Genomic DNA, 20,466 nt, shown 5'->3' on the forward strand with positions numbered 1-20,466 from the left:
TGCGAGCACTGCTTGCTGGCGTGGGGAAGCCTTCACGCACACACATGTTCGAATTGGGTCCAGGAACCCTTTTGCACCCTCCTATCCTACCTACCCTGAAATTCTCATGCCTAGCAACATTTATTTGGGTTAAAAGTTTGAGGTTACATAATGTTACTTGAGACAAGAAGATAAAAGTGTGGTTCCTGCCCTTAGAATCTACTTAACGCCCCGCTGGCTCGTCCCCTGGCAGGGCAGGATGGTACAGCTTTGTTCAACACACAGTGAGCGGCAGGGAAAGGCTGTTGGGCCGGGTGCTCGATGGCAGGGCAGGCGAGGCTCACAGGTGCAGGTCTGCTCTCTGCTGGCGCTGGGGCGAGGAGAGGCTCGCTGCTAGTGGAGCGGAGTGCTGCTGTCCTTATATGTCTGCTTTCATCTCCAGCACCAATGCTTCTGTGACCTTTGGCCCAGTCACTTCGGACCTCTTGCTTTAGCCTTCTCTGCCAAGTGGCAAGGTGCTCTTTCCCCTGTATTTCACTCATAAAGGGGAAAGGAGTCAGATGACTGTCCCTTAGCACGTGTCCTTGGAGTTGGAGCTCAGTCAACTCAAAGAATCACTGAATGCGATTGCAGAGGTCCCAGGGGTATTTTTGTCAGTACTGCTTTTTGAGGCTGAAGACACAGAGTCGTCCATGTTCTGGTGGGAAAGACCACTGGGCTAGAAGGCAGGACCTGGGCTCTGAGCCAGCTCTGTCAGCAGCTGTGTGAGTTACTGAACCTCTCATGACTTCCCTCAGTTGAGCAAGACCAAGACCTGGAGCCCAAGAGAGGACCCTGGGCAAATGCAGGGGCTAGGCTGGGGCAGCAGAATGTGCTGAGGGCAGTGTGGAGGGCACGGCCAAGGCTCAAAGAGGCCAGCCTTCTCTTTCGTGGAAGCCCAAAATGAAGCCTTCTGCCCCCTCCTGCCTCCCATCTATACCCATAGCCTCCCTTCCCTTTCCAGGCAGCCAGGTTGGTCCTGGCCTGGACTAGGTTTCTGTTTTGTCAAAGTAACACCTAGGTTTCTGCAGGAACACCATTGGGAGTAGCATGAATTCACCTTTGGTTTTGGGGTGGAACTTGAGTGGCTTCTCCAGGTGCATCGTCTCGGCTTAGACCATCCTCTCGCCAAAGGGCTGTACTTTACCCCCTTTTATGGGAAGCACACAGTCTTCCATCCCACCCCAGGTTGGGGCTGGGTCGGCATGACCCAGGCGAAGCATTTGAGGCAGGCCAGCCTATTCATAGGGTCAGGCTGGGCATCCCATTGGCCTGTGCCTTATAGTTGAGCTGACACTTGTTTCGGAAGATCCTCTTTCAACTTGATGACCTTCAGTCTGTCCTTCATAGACATTTTAGGGCAAAGGAAAAGTAAGGCCTGGTCCTTTAGTGACTTGAGCCATATCTTAAAATCAGTGTTGCCTCCCCTCCCGGACCCTGAGTCCGGCTTTTGGAGTCAGAGTTGTTGCCTAGGCTGGGACCCTAAGCTGGGGCCCACTGTATAGTGCATGCTGATTTCTCCCCATAGGACCCTGTACACGCTTTGGGAGCCTGGGATGGGCAAATCCTAGCCCCTGCCCTTCCGTCACTGTGGTACTTCAAAGAAATCTGTGGAAGACGGGACCTGCTATTGTGGCTCCTGCCAGTGGGCTTTGACAATAAGGAAAGGTGTCTATTTGTGTAGGAATGCCACTGAAGTGGAGTGTCTGAAACTCATATTTCCAGAAAGATTGGCGGTTTTGACCTCAGATGCTTCATGTTTCACACCAGGCAGCTTGGGCACGGAGAGCCTCCTCCACCAACCTGGCTGTGAAGACCTGGCAGCTGTTCGGGCTGAAAATAGTAGTTGCTTCGAGTTTTAATCGCAGCACGAGAAGGGACTCACGTACACACTCCGTGACGTGCAAATGTGGGCTCAGAGGCTGTTCCGGGCATCGGGGCAGAGTTCACAAGGGGCTGTGAGATGAAACTGGAGATTCTGGTAGCCCAGGAGGCGGAGGAGCTGAGGGCTTCTTTTATGTGGGGCTGTCACTTCCTTCCTGTGAACAGCAGGTGACAGGGGCCAGCTGAGCCTCAGTGGCCAAAGTGTCTTTGCACTTGCAACCTGGGACAAGGTTTAGGAAGAAGAAGAAGAAGCCAGTTTATTGTTTCTGTTTTAAGCAAAACCTCTCGTGTTCTCCCTTTAGCTCAAAATGCTAATTTTTAAAGTGTTTAAGTTATTACATGAAAATAAAAACCTGAAAGCAGTCTGTTAAACAGACTAGTGACGGCAGCACGGAAAGGCACGGATCTCCTCTCTGCCCATGAGGCCCATGTCACCTCCTCCCCCTTTTCCTCTTACTTCGCGGCTGCTGTTTCCCAGGGCCTGCCTGTGCCGAGCCTGGGCACTACCCAGGGGCTCTGAAAACATGGGACGACGTATCCTCAGGTATCTAAACCATGTCCAGAGTGTTCCAAACTGTACCTACTGTCTTTCTCTCTCTCTCTCCCTCCTTCCTTCCTCCCTTCCTCTTTTCTTTCCTTGAGAAAATAGAGTCTATTAGAAAGGGCATTGTGCAGTGCTCTAAGAAGACTGGGGTTGCTCTCTTGTCATTTTCTCGGCCAGGAGGCTTAGTGGGCCAGTAGAAAGTGCTCGGGCCTTGGAGAACAATGGGCTCAGCTTTGAATCCCAGGTATGCTATTTTGCACTTGTAGAACCTTAGATAATTTGCCTAAATTCTCTGGCCACTGTAAACTGAGAATAATGCCTACTCTGCAGGCTTCCGCGAGGTTTGACTAGGACAGTCGACATAAAGCCTCGGAACCTATTAGCACCCGGTGAATGCTGATCGCGTTCACTGAGTGATCACATAGCATTTTTGAGACTTCTAATGAAAAGTAAACAGCATGGAGGTACAGAGAAAGGACTGGCCCAGGCATCACACACACCATCAACTCGTTGTACCCAACCACTTGACCTTGGGTCACTAGCAACATATCTCCACAGCAAGGTGCATGTGGGAGCTGGGATGTGGTGCCATTCATCTCTTATGCCAGTTTAAATCTGCTCCAGAGAGAACTGGGATTGCTAGAGTCCAAAGTTGGAATACAAGTTGCTGAAACAATTTCTTTAATGTTTATACAAAGTGTTGTAAATAAAATAAATTTCACAAACTATTCAAAAGACACGGGGGGCTGGCCCAGTGGCCTAGTGGTTAAGTTCATGTGCTCCACTCTGGTGGCCCAGGGTTCATGGGTTCGGATCCCAGGCACAGACTTACATATTGCTCATCAAGCCATGCTGTGGTGGTGTCCCACATACAAAATAGAGGAAGACTGGCACAGATGTTAGCTCAGGGCCAATCTTCCTCACCAAAAAAAAAAAGACATGGCAAGCTCATTGCCCACTCTGTCTGCAGAAAGTATCAGCTATTTTAAATCTTCCCCAAAAGGTACAGAAAGAAGCAGATGGCATCTTGTGGCACAGAGGAGAGAGCCTGACTAGGAGCCTGGAGACCTAAGTTCAAGCCTCAACAGATGACCTTGGGTAAGTCATTTGCTTTCTCTGCACATTAGTTCTCTCATCTGTAAAGAAAGGATGATGATGATAATAATAGTTCTACATGCCACAACTAGCTCACAATATTATAATAAAAATCAACTGAGATAAGCATTTTAAAGCCTTCTACAAAGTGCAAGTGCAAGGCATGGTTGTCTCACTTTGCAGGAAGGTCTCCAGTCCATTCAGCAGCCTTTGCTGGACTAGCAGGTTTCTGGTGTTGAATTGTATGCTTGAAAAGGTGTAGTAGCTGACTGTAGGCAATGCTACCATCAAAGCCTGGAGGTGGTCAGAGGAGGCAGGCTTCTCAAAGGGCAGATGATGTAAGGCTGAGAGGGCCGACTATTACAGGAGGGGCAGACGCAGGAGTCCTTTGGACCTCCATAACTGGAACGCTCTCTGCCTTTGTCCTACTCTCCTCAAACACACTGGAGACGCTGTATGCTGTGTGAGCACAGGCTCCCCCCCTCTCAGCTACCTTTCCCTCTCTACTCCCCTTGACCAAGGTGCCTGTGGTAGATGGTCAGTGCTCACTGAATGTCCTGTGTTGTGTTGTTAGGTTGAGGCCAACCTGCTACGAGCAGAACTGACACGTGTGGCTTCCACACTGAGGTAATCAAGAGCTGGTGTCTGTTGGTATGTAAATTAGTATGTTAGGAATGTAAATTGATGCAGCCACTGCGGAAAACAGTATGGAGTTTCCTCAAAAAATGAAAAATAGAACTGTCTTATGAGCCAGCAATCCCAGGGCTGGGTATATATCTGAAGGAAATGAAATCAGTATCTTGAAGAGACATCTACACTCCCATGTTTATTTAGCATTATTCACAATAGCCAAGACATGGAACAACCTAGTGTCTGTCAATAGAAGAATGAGTAAAGACGTGGTATATATACATATATACATATAATGGAATATTATTCAGCCGTGAGGAAAAAGGGAAATCCTGCCATTTGTAACAACATGGATGAAACTAGAGGACATTATGCTAAGTGAAATAAGCCAGACAGAGAAAGACAAATACTGTATGATCTCACTTGTATGTGGAATCTTAAAAAACAAAATTTGAATTCACAAAGAGTAGAATGGTAGTTACCAGGGGCTGAGGACTGGGGAAAGTGGGGAGACGGGGTCAAAGTGTACAAGCCTTCAGTTATAAGATGAATGAGTTCTGGGGATCTGATGTACAGCACAGTGACCGTAGTTAATAATACTGTCTCGTATACTTGGAAGGTGCTAAGAGAGTAGATCTTAAGCATTCTCGCCACACACACACACGCATGCACGCACACACACACAAAAGGTAACTATGTGAAGTGATGGATGTGTTAATTAACCTGATTGTGGTAATCATCTCACAAAGTATATGTATCTCAAATCATCACGTTGTGCACTTTAAATATATACAATTTTATTTGTCAATTATACAAATAATTGGAGACAAAATTTATTGTCTCCAGTCAATAAAACTGGAGGAAAGAAAAGAGCTAGTGTCTTCCTTCCATCATTCTCTACTTCCTCTGCCTGGTGTCCAGGAAGGCACAGCCACAGATGGGGGTCTGACTTGCAGTGGGCTTTATGGAACTGGGAAGTAAAACCGTTATCGTGTTCAGCCACTGAGATGTGGGGATTTACTCTGGGATTGCAGCACGGTGTGGTGTAGCCTGCCCTGGCCAACATGGCGGTGCGCTCGCTTGCTGCCCTCCCGCCTCCCACCCGCCCCTCAGGTCTGTGCGATCTTGCGTCTGCTCTCACTGCACAGGGAAACAGCTACTCGCGGAATTGACTGCTGGCCTCATCCTTACTCTTCTACACACAGCTGAGCTGCCTCATGTGCTTCAAACTATTCTTTCTCACTTAAGTTTTCTTCATTATTTTAAATTTTTAAAAAAGTAATACATTCTTATTTTAAGGAAATCTCCCTTATCTTCCTAATTACCTATTTGCTTTCTATTCTGGTTGCTTTTTCTCTTAATCCTTCTAGAGGCAGATTTTTCCCCCAAATCTGCCTCTGGCCCTCTTCTCCACCCTACCCTCCTCACCCCCGTGGCCTTGATGTGTCACCCATGCCCTAGCTGTTCACACGAGACTGCATTCCTCGTCCTCAACTCCAGGCCAACATTTCCAACCTCTCTAGACGTCTGCCTAGAGCTTCAGTCAACTTCTGGAGATGAAACTGTCCAGAACTGGACTTATTATCAGTCTTTCTCTTTCTCCTTGCTGCCCCACTCTGTCCGCCCGATTTCACCCAGGCTTAACCCCTGGATTTCATTTTTGACTCTTCTCTCATCTCTCTTCTACCATGCCCTTATTCTATCAGTTGTTGAGTGCTGTGGGTTCTCTCATCTGGTCCCTTCTCTGTATTTTCGCTACTGTTTCACTACATGTATGTATGTAATTGCATTGAGATTGGACTAGAAAGACACACACTGGACTGTTGACCACGGTTAGTCAGAGACAGATCAGAGCCCGTTCTCTGTAGGGACGCTTCCTGGAAGTTGCTTGTTTCTGCCTTTACCCCATTGGCCAGAACCTTAGTCACACAGGAACACTGAGCTTCAGAGGAGGCTGGAATAGACTTTATTCCACGTGGCCTCGTGTCCAGCTGAAAACTGGGAATACTGTTACCAAAAAAAAAAAGAAGAGCGTGAATATTGGAGGACAATTAGCATTCTCTCCTGACTTTTTTAACCAGAAGATTTTAAAATTAACAATAGCTGCTATTTACTGAGCTGTCACCATGTATTAAGCACTGGGCTCGGTCCTTCAGGTGTGTTATCTTGTTTACTGCCCACACACCTATGGGCTAGGGTCAATGCAATGACTATCACTTTGAACTTAGTGAGGTTAAGTAACCCGGCTAAGGTTACACTGGTACAAGGCGGCAGATCCAGGACCTAGACACAGAGCTGCTTGGCCCCAGAGTTCTTAACTCAGGTACTATCCACATACTCTGCATTGGTTACTGTTCTTAACTGAAGCAATGGAAGCTGACTGTGATGGAGTTAAGCAGGAAGGGAGTTTATTGAAATACTGGGTAGTTCACAGAATGATTGTGAGGGTAGGTCACGAAGCTCAAAGCGAAGAGGCAGCAAAAAGAGCCTAGTTCCCTTTAGAACTAGTGGTTTTGGTGAGAAAACTGCTGATGCCTTCCTACTGGCCAAAGTGAGAAAGCTGCCTGTCCCTTGCTTCCTGTGCCGTCAGCTGTCAGTTCCAGGCCCATGTGGCTCTTCCTGATGGGTGCAGCCAGATCCCAGGCCAGGGCGCCAGGTGCAAGGGAAGATGGGAAAGCCCATATCTAGCATATCTATACGCTATGATGGGAAGCTGTCCTCATTTTCTCCAGACTTGGAAAGGGATTTAAATGCTGACATAATACCACGTCACCAATCTATTTCCTTATTTCCCTCGTTTTAGGTTGAAAAATTTGAGCAAGTCGAATTTTAATGGATTACTTTAAAAAGTTTTGAAATGTTTGATTCTCCCTTTGGCCTGTTTTTCTCTTCAGAAATTCCTTTGAAAGCAGTGGTCTATTCATTCCTGGCCTCTACAATAGGGTGTGTGGTAGACAGAATAATGCCGCCACACCGCCCCCCCCCCCCAAAGATGTCCATATCCTATTCCCTGGAACTCGAGAATATGTTACCTTACGTGGCCAAAGGGACTTTGGAGATGTGACTAATTACGTATCTTGAGATGGGAGAGTATCCTGGATCATCCAGGTGGGCCCAATGTCATCACAAGGGTCCTTATAGGAGAAAGAGGGAGGCAGGAAAGTGAGAGGCAGAGAGATGTGTTGACCCAAAGCAGAGGTTGGAATGATGCTTTTGCCGGCTGGAGACTGAGCCAAGGAATGCAGGCGGCCTCTAGAGCTAGAAAAGGCAAGGAAACGGATTCTCCCCTGGAGCGTCCAGAGGCCATGCAGCCTTGGACCCCTTGCTTTTAACCAGTAAAACCCATTGGGACTTCTGACTTACAGAACTATAAGATAATACATTTGTATTGTTTTTAAGCCGCTAAGTTTTGTGGTAGTATGTTACAGTAACAATAGGAAGTTAATACAGGGTGCAAATTAAAATGCCTACGAAGTCCAGAATGTACCATAAATGAGTAGAGTGGGTTATAGGTAAAAACATTTTTATAAAATATGTGGCTCTTTCAGTCTGTCTTTCATTTTTCCAGTTTTGATAGAGATAGTGCAAAAATATTTAATTTTCATCCTGATTTTATCTGTAAAAAAGACAATAGTAGAAGTATGGTGATAAATGGCTACTTATGTAATGTGATGGCAGGTAGAGATTAGAGGGTGGTGGGGATTGCGGTGAACTGGAAAGTGAATAAGCTGCTGAATGTGAATAAGCTGAAGCCCATTGTTACCTTGTAGCTCCCACCCTTGCTCCCTTCCCGCCTAGACACACGTGATCACATCCTGAGGCTGATTTGATTTTATCTGCTCTCTCTCTCTCTTTTCAAAGCACTTTACAAAGCCTAAGCAGGAAGTCATTGGAAAGTCAGGTTTTCAAAAGTGAGGCACTGCCTAAAACATTCTCCACACTTCTTACACTCTTTCTCTGCCAGGGCAATCTTCATGGAGATCTGCAACCAGTCAGTGGACAGATATTTATTGAGCATCTAGGAGGATTAAGGCTCCATGGGGTGCTGGGAGCACTCAGAGAGATGGACAGCAGCTCCTCGTGAGCATGGCCCTTATACTGAGGGGACAGCGTGTCTCAGGCAGAGACTGCCTGACCTAACACTTCTTGAGGAGTTGAGATGCAATGTGACTCTCCATGCCAGCAAGGTATTTGCTCAGACAGCTGAGGAAATCTGGTATTTACATGCCTCTGCCTTCTTCTGGTTTGTGTTTTCCCTGGAGGACTGCTAAACACTGATTAGGACTCAGGGAGCCTGGCGCTAACTCCAGTTGTGGCAAAGTCACTCCCTGCACCTGTACACTGGTGCCAAACCCACAGGTGAGCCCAGTCTCTCTGTGGTTACAGGGAGTGACCAGGCGGACGCAATGCTTTCCTGGTGCCTTAGCCCCCCAGGGATGTGACAGGACTCCACGCTGGTGAAACTGCGCTGAGGGGAACAGCGTTGGACAGGGTATTTTGAGTTCCAATTTATTCTGCCCAATTCCCATGGTGCCTGGATCTATGCTGCACACATAGTGGACCTGAGGTTAACGTTAGGTGAAAATAATAATTGTTAGCGTAGTGAAAATGTACTGAGTGCTTACTCTGTGTTAGGCACTATGCCTAGGTCTTTATATTGATTTTCTCTTTTTATCCTCACAACTGCTCATAATAGTTATTATTGTTACCCCCTATTTCACAAACAAGAAATGTGAGGCTCAAGTCTCACTTATGCTTAGTGCCAGAGCCAAGATGTGAAGGCAGGAATCCATTTATTTTGTACGTGTGACCTGAGTGAAAACTCTATTAATTAAAGCCTATGGCATTAGACTTTGGGGGTCCTAATGTGGTTTTTGAAAACACGTGTGCTTTAATTTGTTCAGTCAATATGCTCCTGAAAAATTGACTAGAAAAATGAGTGTAAACATCCCAGGGGCATGGGACATGTCTCTGTAACACGTGCAGCGTTTAGCTCTGTGCCCTGCACGTAGAAGACCTGGAACAAACCTTTGTCTAATGAATGGATGAATGAATGAAATAGTTGTAGAAGTTAATTTGAATTTTAAATGTACTCAGTAAGACCAGCGTTTGAAGGAATGTGTAGGTTACCAAACAGTGTCTAGGTTGATCCGGTTTATTTAAAGTTACCCATAAGTGGGCATTCATGCATAGAAATACGACTAGAGGGATGTTTCAAAATGGACTTTTACTTTCTTCTTGTATTTTTCTGTACTGTTAAGTGTTTTAAAGTTGGGGATGCGTCGGTCACAGTCTGGGTCCCACTTGAAGCAGAAACTCATGGGGAAAGACGTGGTGGAGTTGATTTGGGACTTGATTCCCGGAAGAGGAGTGAAGGAGCGAGGAGATGGAGACAGGCAGGGGGAGAGCCCTTATCAGGATGTGTAAAGGCTGCGGGGATGGGTCATGAGAGCTCCTTGCCACAGGGACTTGCGAAAGGCCAGGAGACCAGAGCAGTAATGCACTGGCTCCCAGTCCTTGTTGGCATGAACACCTCCACTTTTCTAGGCTCTGCTTTTGAGGGCCCAGTGGGCCCATAGAACATAAGAAAGGGCCCCGAGTCTGAAGGAAGAAAGAGGCATGTCAGTACCCGGTGAGTCTGAGCTTCCAGAGCTGCCCACCACAGCTGTGGCTAAAATCAGAGGTGGGGACATGAAATAGGAGGCGTCTGCTATGGCATCGTTTTCCAAAAACCAGCAAGACAATTTTTAAAATAAACAACTGAAGACATTTCCATGAAGCAAAAAGTTGTTCTCTGATTTGACTTTGCAAATCTGGCCTTTCATAGATGAGGTTGTTTTCAGTGAGATCCTGATGTGCACAGTGTTACAGGTCAGGCTCCCGGGAAGCAGACTTGGAGACAGAGCATCTGTGCAGGAGGTGTACTGGGGAATGCTCTGGGTTCCATACCTGTAGGACTGGGTTTGGGCAGAAGCTGGGCTGTGATGCAGCCACAACAAGGCTTCAGCTGATTCCTTGGGAACTCTGAAGCTGGGATGGCCTGCAGAGGGGCACTGAGTTGGGGCAAGGGCACTGAGCTTTTATCCACAAGCATCCTCCAGTTGCTGGATGCCAGATGCCCAGGGAGAGGACACACTCTTGCGTGAGGTAGCTGAAGGCAATTCTAGGAAAGGGCTTAGAGCTGACGCCTGTCAACTGAGGTATTAGGGACCTGGGTAGGGCAGTGCAGTGCCTACTGCAGGTGGCTTTTAGCAAACTTGCACTTGAACATCTGGACCAATAAATAAAATTGAAAAATTCAAGCCCAGGAAAAAGAGGAAAACAGTTCAACAGCAACTCTCCCTTCTTTCTGTGGCAGGCCAAACTGAAAAGATGCAAGGAAAAGGGCAATGTAATCTTCTTATATGTTAAATGATGACTTTGGACTAGATCAGGAATTACAAACTGGTGGCCCACAGGTCAAATCTGTCTGCAAAGACTGTTCTATTTGCATGAATAGTTTTTCAAATCTAGATTTCTGGCTTCTCTTGAAAATTTGGAAGACCTGGCCCATTGGGCCCGCATTCTTTCATGACAAGTACCAACCAGAGCGGAGTAGCAGGTGCCCACTTTAGCCCCCTTACCCCTTGTCCCCTCCAGCCTGCTTCAGTCATTTGTGTTACTGCCTGACCCTGTAACCATTTGAGTTTGTGAGCTCTGATCTCTGAGGTTCCACCTACCTCTGATGAGCTGTGACTCCATTTGAATAATCTTGCATACCAATCTCTTCCTGGAGATTAGGCAAATCAGACCTTTATTTATTTATTTTTTTTGAGGAAGATTAGCCCTGAGTTAACTGCTGCCAATCCTCCTCTTTTAGCCAAGGAAGACTGGCCCTGAGCTAACACCCATGCCCACCTTCCTCTTTTTTATACGTGGGTCAGCTACCACAGCATGGCTTTTGCCAAGCAGTGCCATGTCCGCACCCGGGATCCAAACCAGCGAACGCTGGGCCGGCGAGAAGAGGAACGCGCTAACTTAACCACTGCACCACCGGGCCGGCCCCAATCAGATCATTTCTTTGTAGGCTAGCTTTCTGGCTTTGTAAATGAGGATCTCGGTGACCCTGTTCTTGACTATGATCATGAAGCAAAATGCTTTTGGTGGTTGCGGTAGAGGCTAGGTGGGATTTTCTAGCCACTAGAATATTATTTAAGTCTCGGTGGTTCCCATGCCTGCCTGAATCTTAGGATTACTTGTGATTTTATAAAAATATAAATTCTCAGGCTCTCCTAGGGCCCTCTGGTGCAGTAGATCTCAGCCAAGTAGGGGCGGTCCAAGAATTTTTATTTTTAATTGATTCCACAAGTGATTTTGGTGTGCCGCCAGATTTAGGAACCATACTGGCGCCTCCTAGTTGCTCCGTGTATTTAGTGCTTGGTTCACGTGTTATCAACTTCTGGTCTCCCAGTGCACGGGGATCCTTTCTTATCCACCCCCATCCTTTAGTGCCAACACCTGGCACAGTGCTCTGCAAATCCTATGCACCCAGTGACTGTCTAGTGAATGAATGATTGAATGAACGAACATTTATGAATAGCTCTCTTCTTTAGAATGTGAAGAGCACAAACCTCCAAAATCATGTGTTGAAGATCATTTGATTTAGAGAATTTATTTTATAAATATGGTGTCAAATAAGCCAGAGAGGGGCAGAGTCCTAGCTTTATCTTGGGAGGTTTTTGCTTTGGGGATGTTAAGAAATAAATGATTCCTTCTAAAGAGAACTTATGCTTTTCATCAAAAGATAGATTATTCACCCACCCAGCGTACTGTATGTGAGTTATTTGTACAATATTTCAAAACCCGAAAATTAACTCAATAAAAAGGGAAACTTTCTAAAATATGCTGAAATTTTGCCTTGAAACATCAACTTTGAAAGAATAAGACCAGGAGCCTCTTTCCTACTAGGAGACAGAGGCAATGGTACAAATGTAATTTATTGAACTATGGTTTATTTATGAGGCGTTCTGCTTCCAAAGAATTCAGGAAGTATGTGTGTGCAGAGGGAAGGTGTGCCGATTGTCCCAGTGAATTTGGATCTTGAAGCAGGACAATCCAGAAAATTTTGGCTCAGAGAAAATCTTGGAGCTTGTTTGGCTGTTTACATGATCCGTCCTTCCTAGAGGCCCTTTGCCTTCTCTGCAATTTCTGGGGGTGGGGTGCTTCCAGCGGAGGCCTCAGGCTTCAGAAAAGCTGCAGATGGGTGAGACGGAGAATCTGATTGGCCTGAACTTGACTGGCTGTGGCCTGCCAGGTCCGAACCAGCAGCCCTGGACAAGGTTGGTACTGAGGATCAGGAACAGTTTTTTCTCAAGTGCTCAAGAGTCTCTGTTAGGTCAGTTTCATGAGTTTTTTGGTACTACTAATGATTTCTATCTTGAACTCAATCAGAATATGTTTATAAAATCTGTGCTTTACATCACTGGCACCTGCACTTGTTTATTTTCTTTGTCTTAAACAAACAATAACATTATAATGCAACAAACTCTTCAAATTCATGCTGTGTAGACAAAGAAGGTTATGGTGCTGAAAGTGAACCATTGGTAGGTTTGCTGAAGCCCAGGCAATAACTTCAAATGTTCACTGCCAGCTGAAAGTCGGAAGGCACAAATGAATGAAAGGTGAGTGGGAATTTCAATGTTTAAAAATACACATTGCACAAAGGATACATTCACTGAAGTGGACTGTGGATTGGTTGGAATAGAAATATCAGCATTGACCCTATTGTCTGTGAAGTTTGGAATTATGGCTACTTGTGACATGGCATTTTGTACCCACATTTCTATATCTGTTAATAGCTATTGTGACTCCTGCTACTGCTGCCACTACTGTCATCACACTCCTTGTTGTTGTATCAGCTGGCCCAGTCCATGCCATCAGAAGACCTTGAGAAAGCCTGAGATTTGTCATGGGCATAGACTCCAGAGCTACGACTAGATTTGGGCAAAGCCATGAGAGATTTGATCAGATATTAATTTACTACTGTAGGTTTGTGGCCCTATCCAATGAGGATATTCAAAGAAGGCAGGGTTCTATCCAGTTCAAAGATCTGTGGAAATAAGGAAGACTTTTTAAAAATCTTAGGAATCAAAGAAAAGCACGAAGGGGTAATAGCAGAGTGGTGAATGCTGACTTCCTGAGAAATTAAGCAATGCGTTATTTCATCTCAGGCTTTCAGTGGTCTGACCTCTCCAGTTGAGGGGAGTGATATAAGAAGTCTTAACAGAGCTCAGGGTCTCCCGTTAAAGTTGTGGATGTGAATCCAGTTGGTGTCCGGGCCAGGGAGCTCTCTGGTCATTAAGAAACCTTACTCTGCTAAGGAGGTGGTTCCAAAATTGTTAGAGAAGAGACCCCAAAATAGTGTTGGATGACAAGTGATTTTTTTTTAGAGGATATGCCACCTTTTAATATTGAAAAGATTCAGAGTTAATTATAGAACTGTTGAAGAGAATTGAACTCATACTAATACAACATTTTGGTTATAAAGATTCAAGGACATTTTATATTTTAAGCACTTTTGTGAAGTATTATCAAGGTGATCAAGGAGTAATTTTCAGCGTGAAAGTAGCAGAATAGGAAATCAGAAACCATGATATTCACGGGATTTCAGCTTCCACCAAAAGCTTGTCTTTGCTACCACTGTTTTGGTTTTCACTAAGAGACACTTATTAAGGTCTCACTTGTAAAATAAACGAATGAGCTCTGATCTTGTTCCTCTAAATCTAGCAGTCCATTTAGCTGGTGAAAAGAAAATTTTATAGGAAGAATGATATAATTTATACTAGAAGCTCACTTTAAAGAAGTTAATGGTCCAGGTAACATTTCTGAGAAATCAGTTAGAGATGTGCTGGAGCAAACACTAAAAATCTCTCCAATTGGTCTTTATCCATCTGAGACATTCTCTGACCATTGAATTCGGCCTAAAATTTATATTTTTCTCTCTGCAAATTAACAAATCACGTAAAAACATATTGATATTGTTTTTGACTTGTGTCGAACAACAGAATGCCAAAGGAAATATGGGACGAGATAATCTCTTGGGCTTCAGGAGATGTCCTTAAGACTCCATCATTCTACTTTGTATCCTAGAAAGTTGCTGAATGGGATAAAATTGAGATATGATAGCAAAATGACACTAATGATAACAAAAAGACACTTTTCATTTGGACACTTTATAATTCCAAGCAAGAGTTATCCATCTTACCATTTCAGTTTTTGAAGGACTAAATATTGTACATGTTAGCCAAAGATAAAACACTAATTCAAGCTGACTATTCATCTTTCATTTAGTCAGCCACATTTATTGGACATAAAAATGTGCTAAGCATCTTGGGAAATTATGAAAGGGAGATGGAGGCCTTATCCTGGAGTATAAATGAATGGAGTTGTCTCTGGGCTTTTCTATAGACTTTGGCTCATCGTGGGCTCCTAGATTGTAAGTTACTTAGGAGCTTCCATCTCTGCCAGCACTTGTCCTGTGCTCTGTAGAATGCCACTTTCCCCAGGGAAGGCAAGCCACCCATTCTTTCTTCATTGTGGGATAGCAGCAGGTATGTTTCTCCCCATTTTGCCCATAACGAAAGTGAAGAGAAATAAATTGTAAAAGTTACTTCAGATGACTTCATCTGACTCTGAAATCTTAAGATTTCACTGCAAGTAACAGAGAGGAAGGTGTCGTAAACGACAGGCAGGATCTCCGCTGTCATAAGCTGTACTTCCTGGAAGAGTGTTGAATGTGCACAGAGTGTGGTTTCTGTATAGTTACGAAAAAGAGAAACATTCAAGAAATTGGTGAGCCTGCACGTCTCTCTTGTGACAAAAGAGAGTCTCCTGACTGAAAGTTTTAAAAAGTCATGTATGTATTAACTTGAAAGCTGTAGTAAAAGAAAAAAACAATCCCCTCAGACAGTAGACATATTTGATGGAATTCTTCAGAGGGATGTGGTAATTTTATAACTGAGAATGCAAACATAAAGATTTAAGGAATGATAAGTTCTCCCAGTGGAAATCTCTTCCTCTTCCCAACATGGCATGCGATTGCCTGCAGGCTTTTCTAGTCAGAAAAGCATCTCTTACCCAGGAATATTCAGGAAGACTCTCAGTCCTTCTGCTAATTTATGTCTGTGTGATTAAGATCTTTATAGGACAATGGTGCAATATCAGGATCAGTAACCAGGGACTTTGGAACGATAGCAGACACTCAGAAACCCCTCTGCTGGGATGAATGTGCAACTCTGAGAAAACACACGTTCCTTTGTCAATTAGGTTTTTAGGTTCATGGCCTGAGAAAACAATGAAATCAGTCAGGTATTTAGAAAGAGGGAGTATGATACAATAAAATCTCTCACAATGCATTTAGCTCAAGTCACTTGGAAAGCAAAGGGTAGAGGCCAAGAGAAAGACAGAATGGTTGTATAGTTCAAACACTCCAAGAAATTATAAATGGACTTATTGACTATGTCTCAGAACAGCTACCTAGAATGTTTTCTTCCAATTGTACCATAACCAAGGTCTTAAAAAATAATTGGGAGTAGGATTTGGATGAAAAAGAAAAAAAAACCCTCATATCTATTTGCATTAATTTTTCAGGATATATCTTTGGCTCTTTACTTCTTATTCCTGGCTTATCTTGTTTTCTGAGAAAACCTGCATAGATCTCCAACTGGAAGAGAGGTGAAGGAGAGCTTGGAAAGTGTTTGCTTTCGTTTCTTGACACTTGAACCTGCACTGAACCTGCGGTGCTTCTGACACACTTATAGGATGGAAGACAAATCTTTCATGCCGGACTCACAGACTCGACTCTGCCCCTCGGCCCCATCACTCCCCACCACTTTACTTGCACTGGAAGTAGGCCCTGAAGTGTTGCTATGGCCTGACTCATATAGTTGCATCCTTTTTGTAGGGTAGCTGTAAAAGGGAAGTGGGGTAATTCTGGAAGGGACCCTAGGAAAGCTGAGCTTCCTGTAAGAGGTCCCCCCAGGAGCCCTAACTGTTGCCTTTTGATATTTCCAATTTCCCTTTGTAGCACAAAAAAAAACTTTGGGTTCAGAGAGTCTTGAGGTATTTTACTTCTAGGAGTTATGTTAGCACATGTTACCTGGCCAGAAGCTCAAGATCACCATTTTAGCACTAGGAACTGATACAATCAGTATATGACCACCTGTGCCTCCAGGCAGATCCCAAGAGAGGCTGCGGAGGTGCTGTTAGGGGCATCAACAGTGGTGGGAACAGGGTAGATTGGGCTGGAGCACATTCTCTTTAGTTCAAAAGGCTGAGCAGAGGCTGATAAGATATCCTTTCTTTTACAGAGGGAATACTAAGACTAGAGGTGGGCCAGAGAATTGCAAATAGTATTCAGGGAATTGCAATGCTAAAAATAGGCCAGTTCCCTATTCTTTGCATGGAGGCAGCACATCAGGTGTTGACATAGCTGATTGTTCTCTATGTCAGCCCATTTTCATCTTGAAAAGTGCTGGTTGAGGCTAATGAAACTCTGTTAGATTTAAGCAGCAGGCACCAGAGGTCTTGCCCCAGTGGTGTGCTTGAGCCAACTTGCACCTCCTTGGCAGGGGGAGCCAGTTTTGTGCATGTCTTCCTAACACTGTGTTTGGTGAGACCATGTTGGCAGGTTGCAATGGGAGGAAGTATTTACACCATGGAAATTGGCAAAGTCTACAAATCAGAGATAGCTGTCAAACATTTACCAGTGTAGGGGAGGAAGACATTTCCTCTACCCACTCTGGGTCCTTCTGGCTGGAGAATGTATTAAATTCACATGAGACAGAATAACAGGAGAAAATTAAACAAAGCTTTATAACATGTATACATGGGAGAGGCTCAGGCAAACTGAGCAACTCACCAAAATGGCTGAAGCCACCACCTTAAATATCATCTTCAGCTAAAGACAAAGGAGGATGTTGGGGGTGGGGGAGTCAGTTACAAGAGATGACCACACAAGTACAGTAAACAAGAGTCAGATTATTATGCAGACTTGAGTCCTTGCCTTCTACATTGATAAGAGTTTCTAGAGATAATGTCATCCCTCCTTCTTTCTTGTACAGAGAGGGAGACACCTTTACAGATGGAGATTTCCTTTACAAATGTAAATGTCTCTCAACAAAGGGTAAGTAAATTCTACTTTTCAGAGTTTCTTTCCTGTCTGAAGTTTTTTAAAAGTAACTAGCCCCAAATAATCCTCATGCCAAAGAGACATATCTTGGGGTGGCCAATTCCAGTCCCCCACACCAGCACACCACTCTCTTGAGCCCTTCCATTTTGAATCAACAGACTAGTTCAGACTGAGGAATTCACTTTCCCTTAAGTAGATCTGTCTTCATAATCCTTGCCACTCCCCTCTGCTTCCATGTCACTCCTGTTCTGCTTGCTTCTGGTTAAAGCTCTCTCTCCCCTCTTGATTCCTCCAGCACTTTCTATCTGCAACACTCATTGGACAGTTGCACCCTTTACTTTTGTTTGGGTTTGTTGTTGCTCTTTTACTCTATTCCCTGTACCTCCACCTAGCGTGTGAGGGTGGGGAGAGTGGGTACTGTTTAGGGGTGTCAGCACCAGTGCTAACAATGACAGACAGGGGTGATTCAATAGAGGGCTTAAGCAGAGAGGAAAGTGACTTGAAAGGCATATTAAAATAACTTAAAGTCTGAGAGTAACATTCAAAGTAAATGACATGAAGGAGAGGTCTCTGTGGGTCTCATTCTGAAGATATTCAAAAGTTCTCATAATGTGCCTTCTTTATAAGGCTTGGTTAGTGATTTTCTTAATCATCACTGTTGGTTTCCAATAAAAACTGCTCAAGGAGTAGCTTTCTTTATGGATAGGGGAAGAGATTGTGCAAGAGGTAAATTGGAGCAAGAAACTATCACTACCTACTTCCTACACTTCCCAGGAGATCCTTCTGGAGAGTTCTGGAATGGAAAGAGGAGGGAGTGGTTTACCTGCCATGTGTCTGTTAGCAGGAGGTTTTCCCCTCAGCTTCTTATACATCACTCTCCTGTCTACCCCTACTCCTGCAGGCAATCAGGGGTTTTTCTCCCTGTTCCCAAAGAGTCGCAGCTAGCTTTTACTTCTCCATCTTCTGTTTCCAGAACTCTTGGTCTCCTATCCCAGGAGGCCTTCTACTGAAGGGATTGCAGATAAAGGCGGGGCCTAGAGCCTTGAGCCCCTGATAGAGGAGGTCTGGGTGACTACAAGATGGGCAACATCCCCTTTGAGTTACACTAAGAGACTGTACCAGAGTCTGGCTTTTCCGGCGAATGTGGGCCTCTGGGGGTGGGTTGTCTTGAAGACTATGTGAGTGTGTCTGTGTAGGTGGGGTAGGGTGGAGGAGACGTGCAGGAGAGAAGAGGTGAGCACAGGCTCTGTGGCCACGCTGGGCCTCCCAGTCTGTGCTCACTACAAGGCACTGGAGGAGCGCGCTGCTTTTGCTTTACTTCCCAGTCATCCTGGCTGGATTAACCAAGGATCCACTAACTCCACTCAAATGTGGAACACTCTTTGAGTTCAGGAGGATGTGTGGGGGGAAGAGCAATAATAAAAAGGTGAGGACAAAGCAGGTTTATTTTAAGCATATTTTTCTTTCCCTGGAGGAGCCTTTCTGTCTACCTAGAACATATATCGGCATCTTACACATATGATATTGGGATTTTTCAAGCAAAATACTGGCTGCTGTGCAATGTGAAATGCCTTTCTCCATCACTGTTTCAGACGTGTCAGTAAATTTCATTGCTCACCAATGCTCTTCAGCAAGTGGAGTTTTGCTTTGAATATATGCGGAGAAGGGGATGAAAGGATAGTTGATGTGGGTTATAAACAAAGACGTTTTCATTTTTTATTAATATCAAATCAGCTTTCCAACCTCTGCTAAATAGACGCTGAACAAATAGTGAAAGCATGTTGGAGGAAGGAGTGCTCAACCAGTAGCCTAGTCAGTGGAACCTGACCTTGTAAATGAATGAATGAATGATGCCTTGGAATAAATATCACTGGTGTCAGCTATTCCAGCACCAAATCTAGAGAGGAAAAACCTCTAGTCTTTGAATAAAGGAGATAAAATTGTATGTGTTCCAGGGGTGCATAATAGACCTATATGTCAAAATAGTTGTTCCTCTCTTTAAAATAATCTTTGAAGCCCCACTTAATTTTTATTTAGTTTAGTTCTTTATATCTACCTGGGCTCATCTTGCTTACATATCTTTGTCATTGTTGTTGTTGAGGAAGATTCTCCCTGAGCTAACATCCATGCCAATTTTCCTCTATTTTGCATGTGAGCCGCTGCCACAGCATGGCCGCTGATGAGTGGTGTATGTCCGCGCCCAGGATCCAAGCCTGGGCGGCTGAAGTGGAGTGCACCAAACTTAACCACTAGGCCATGGGGCCAGCCCTGCCTACAAATTTTTAAGTGCCATGAAATCAAGATTTGGAGGAGCCTACTTCTCCACAAACACAGATCCTTACTGGAATGGCGTGTTTGTCTTTAGGTGAATCAAACGCTACTTCAGAGGATCACAGTCCTATAACAATGATCAAGGCCCAGTATCTCTTCATTCAGGCCCCTGGCTCCTTAGCACTGGAAAGTAAAGCGTGCCTGGAAGCACAGGGTAAGAGAAACACAAGGGTTTTGCCATCAGGACCTCCACTGCTGTTCCTACATGCTCCACACAACTGGACAGCAAACAATGCTCTTTTCTTCCTTATGACCCTCTGCAATGCTGTGGAAATCTGAGCAAAAGTGTGATAATTGCTACAATTGTGTACTTGAAATTCCTGAGCTTAGCAGTGATGAGGAAAGGGTGGCAAGCTCTTTGTGGTTTTTATGAAACTGAGTAAAACCTGGGCTGGTTAGTGACCAGTTTGTGCTGTTGGTACTAGAGACTACACAGGTAAATTTTTGAAAAAGCACGTTTACTAGTGAGCTTCTCCTATATTGACAAATTCCAAGGACAGTTTCATCTGCATTTATTGGAAAGGGGCCTGTCAGTGCCCCTTGGGCTCCATCACTTGTGGCGGGCATTCCACCGGGTGGCCCACTACTTACTAGCAGAGGCTGTAGGGGAAAGACACTGACTGTGGTTTGAGTGGCTGCCTCGCCCCACCCTAACCCTACAGCTCCATCCAGGCCCAGCTGCATGATTTGTGGGGCTCATTGCAAAATGAAAATGCAGGGTCCTTTGTTTAAAAATGTATTAAGGCAGTGACTGCAGAGCAGTAAATCAAGGGTGGGATCCTCCTCAGCAAGGGCC

The sequence above is a fragment of the Equus quagga genome, chromosome 2, assembly GCF_021613505.1.
Source record: "Equus quagga isolate Etosha38 chromosome 2, UCLA_HA_Equagga_1.0, whole genome shotgun sequence".
Taxonomy (NCBI): domain Eukaryota; kingdom Metazoa; phylum Chordata; class Mammalia; order Perissodactyla; family Equidae; genus Equus; species Equus quagga.